This window comes from Gavialis gangeticus, unplaced genomic scaffold (genome assembly GCF_001723915.1).
Source record: "Gavialis gangeticus isolate Ggan-Ray unplaced genomic scaffold, GavGan_comp1, whole genome shotgun sequence".
Classification (NCBI taxonomy): Eukaryota; Metazoa; Chordata; order Crocodylia; family Gavialidae; genus Gavialis; species Gavialis gangeticus.
The window spans coordinates 7,115,593-7,119,768 of record NW_017729019.1 but is presented as its reverse complement, the minus strand read 5'-3'; the positions used below and the strand labels follow the sequence as shown (position 1 = coordinate 7,119,768).

Sequence of the window (4,176 nt, the reverse complement as noted above, 5' to 3'; positions counted from 1 at the left end):
TCATGCCATGAGTTCCCGGGGAGGTGGGAAGATGTGTAACTCATGCATGTACACCCATGTGTGTGCATTGAGCACACTCTGCTATGTCCAATCTACAGAGGATGTGAGCATGTAAAAGCTGCCAACAAAGCAGCAAAACCAGTTAGTCTAGAAGGTACAAATCTACCCTGCCTGCTGCCAGTCAAATCAGAGCCGGGGTTGTTAGAGCATGTGTATTCCTGGGTGCACTGGGAAGGCAAGGGAAGAAGGTTTGGGGGGAACGGTGCCACTGAATACCTCCTGGCAATGGCCTTGTCATATGGTGATCCGTTGGGGTTTCTGGATGCAGAAGAAACATCCTGGAAAATTGTTCCTGTCTTGTTCTCTCCAAGTGTTTTGTAATGAGGCTTGCAAGCCATAAAATTTTCAATACTACAATGATTTTGCCCTCGCACTTGGGGTACTGCATCTCTAAGAATTAGCTGCCTGAATACCTAACCACAGCATCTGCTAAAGGGGCCTTACAAATGTATGACAGAGTGTCTGTCCTCTTGGTGTCCTGGACCCTCGTATCAACCAGCCTATTGATAGCAGCCTGACATTGTGGAAAAGGACATATCCACCCTCCAGATGAAGCACAAAGCTGAGGCCCTTTTAAAGTTTCTCTGGCACTTTTTTTTTTAAAGAGCTGGGACGGTTAACCCTATTTCATAGCCAAACTCTATCACAATTCATTCTTTCAAATGGCGTAGTACCTATAGGCCTCGACTCAGATCACTGCCCAGTAGGCTTGGCCCGGTACAGATGCACAGGGTGGGGGCATTGCAGATGAAGGTGGACTGGAAGTTGGTGTTGATATACCCAATCTAGTCTACTAGCAAGGTTGGATATCAGCAGCAACCCACAGCAGGAGAAGCTACTTGGGTGCCTAGCCACACTGCTGTGGCTTCACTGCCACCAGTCTGAGCAGGCTAACTTGGGTATGGGCACAGCAGACATTGCCACAGGGATACACTGCCCCGACACCCCTTCCTCCTTTGGTAGGTGGGGAGCTGAGGCAGAGACATGAAGTAACAGGTCCAAGTTCACACGGGAAGTCTGTGGCAGGGAACACCAGAGTGGATGAATGGCGTTTGCTTACTGTGAGTCTCTGGACACATCTGTCCAGCATTTGGCTGCCCAGTTAAGGATGCCTGGTATTCCTACAGTGCTTTCCCACTTGGAGGCTTTGGAAGGTTTTAGAAGTACGGCCTCCAGACATGCCCATTGCAGAGAGAGAAACAGAGTTGACTTGCCCAGGGCCACACACGGAGCCTGTGGCAGAGCTGGGAGCTGCTTCCAGATACCCTGAGTCCCAGTCCTGTGTCTTAATCATGAATTGTCTTCCTTTCTCACCTCCCCGTCTAGCTTAGGTTTTCCATGTGTTCTCACCCACTGGAGTTGTGTCCAGGCAAAGCAGGTGTGAACCACTACCAGATCAGGGCAATCAGACGTTGCACACATTTTGCAAATGTACAAATGACTGTACAAGGTGCAAAGTAAAAGAAAATCAGATCCATTGCCTCAAGGACAAATCCATCCTGCCCCATACTCAAGTGGTATAGATGGTTAATGGTCATGCCCTTCTTTTCTCCCTTCTGAGAATCACAGGGGAGAAGCGAACTCTTATCGGAGACCCACCAGGAAAAATATCTGTGCAGCTCCTGAAGACTTTTTCCAAAACACAGCCTCTATACAAGTTGGTAGTGCTTTGGCTGAATAAAAGTGGTGAAATAGCAATTACTGTTCTGAAATTAGAGCATCCACACCAAGCTATCTGCTCGATCTTGCCCTGGCCAGGGGGTAGGACCAGACAACATCTTGAGGTACGTCCTAGTCCTGTTGCCCATGATTCTGTGATAACTGGGTGCATCTACACGTTCATTAATATGCAGTAGTTACTGTGCATTTAATTTAGTACTTGCTTAATGAGTACTAACTAAATGCTCAGTAATTGGAGTTACTGCGCAGTAGCACCAGGAAATGCCTTTTTAGTGACACTATTGTGTGGCAGCCTAATAATACTGCACGCTGCAGTAGCATATTAACACTGTCTGTGTTGTGCCGTGCTACTGTGCAGTGGTCTTAGACTACTAATAACACTGCACATTAAGGGCACATTAAGTGTCTCATGTCGCCGTGCCCACTAAGTGAATTTTCACTTGTACCTGGCCCATCCCTAAAGTCACGGCCCTCTCAGCACGCCAGCAATTATTTCTGGACCACACAGCCATCCCTTGAGGAATCGGGGCAGTAACTTGAAGTGAGCGAGTGCAGAACCTGTAAGGATAAGGCTCTCTCTCAGGACACGGGTCTCAAGATGCTCTTGGTTTGCAAGGGTAAGTGTGGCTGATGAACTATTCAGACAACTGTCCTCATTTAATCACGACCACACTCACTCTTTTCCTTAAAATGAAGACTGTCAAGTGCAGCGTGCTTTTTAAATGAAGAGGGTGACTCAGAACCGTTTGGCTAAAAGGAGAAATCTCTTCCCCAGCCCTTTCGTTCTGCCCTCCCCGAATTCTCTGACAGGCCTTTCGGGAACATGCACAAGTTATCGGGCTCGGCATGGGAGTGCCTGAATGGCCTGTTACGCAGGAGTTGAACCAGATGATCGAAGGGTCCCTTTTGCCCTTAAAATCTATTAATCTGTTTGCTGGGATTGAGCAAGATAGTTTCCACTTCCCCTTGCCCGCCACCTCGGCATGGTGCACCACGGGATAACAAGGGACTGTGAGTTACGATGGCTTTTTCTGACAGCTGCCGAAGGGTTGCGGTAACCCAGAGCCATCAAAGCTGACACAGGCGAGCGCTGGAATCCTGCTTGCTTCAATTTCCATCACAGCCCTGATCAGACCGGAGCCAGGGCTGCTGCTAAGCCACCGTGGGGAAGTGGGCGCACGCTAGGCATGTTAAGCTGGAGAACATTGTGTCTTATGCCTGCCTGAAGGCTATTTACACAGTTCCAATTGATTTGTTGTAACCTGTAATTATTTTAGCTGATTTTTTTTCATGCTCTGTTTGTTTTCACTCTCAGGAAGATGAGCAATATTTCTCGCTGTTAAAGCCACTCACCATGCGATGGGGAGGGAGGGCTCCTGACAATGCAGTCAATGGGGGATGGAGTGAAGGCCACCCAGCTGCTTTCCCTCGCGGCGCTCCCTGGGCCTCTGTCGGCAGCAAGCGGTCATTTCACGCTGCTGTCGGGGGGGAACAGAAGTTGGCCTTTCCACATCGCTGCCTGATTCCCTCCCTTCCTTTCTCTCCTTTTCACCTCTCTCTCAAACATCACCCAGCCATCAGTGAGAGGCCGTCGTCACCAGGCCAAGCAGCGCCTCTTGCCAACTGGAAGAGTCTGATATGGGGCAACATGGGAGAAGGGCATCAGGCTGGAAGGGCAGAGCTTGGCAAGCAATCGCCGCTCCCCCCACCTGCCAAAGCACTTAGTCTGCCCATGCCCCTAATGAACAGCATCGGCTGATTCACTGTTCAAAAGGAATTGGTAGGCAGGGGTAGTTTCATAGTTTCGGAAGGGACCTGAGTAGATCATCTAGTCCAACCCCCTGCCATGGCTGGAAAGAGTACTGGGGTCAAACGACCCCAGCAAGGTGTACATCTAACCTCCTCTTAAAGACCCCCAGGGTAGGAGCCAGAAAGAGCCTTGCACTTGCATTGGCCGGGAATATGAACCCAGGCCTCCCGCGTGGCAGGCGACAATTCTACCACTGAACCACCAATGCGGACGATGTTGAGTCTGTTTGCTGAACGAGGCAGTTCAGACCTCAAACGCTCTTGATTTGTTAGTCATAGAGAAAACCCAGGCAGGACTGGGAATCTGGCTGTGCCCCTGGCCTGAGGCTGGTCAGTGCAGGAGATCTTTGTTCCTCAGATCTGAGGAGCAGATCACGTTTCTAGAGACTGCCCGTTCCCTCTTGGCACCGTGGGAAAACTTCCTGGATACTGCAGGGGCAAGAAGCTGTTCATTAAAAGGAGATGGAAAAACGCAAGATCTGATGGACCTCTAAGAGCAATCCTTAATCATCCCCATCATTAGTAAATTGCTGTAGAAGGAGCCCATTCCAAGGAGGACACAGATTGGTAAGAAACCCTGATTATAGAAATGGGGTCTATTTTTAATATGCTGTGCTCTCCTCGCGA

At 49.5% G+C, this 4,176-nt stretch overlaps 1 non-coding gene across 1 annotated transcript; it reads right to left on the bottom strand.

Annotated features, from left to right (window-relative positions):
• Window positions 1–3,686: 3,686 nt before the first annotated feature.
• Window positions 3,687–3,758, bottom strand: TRNAG-GCC. The gene has a single exon. It is a non-coding gene; the product is annotated as a tRNA-Gly (tRNA).
• Window positions 3,759–4,176: the final 418 nt, after the last annotated feature.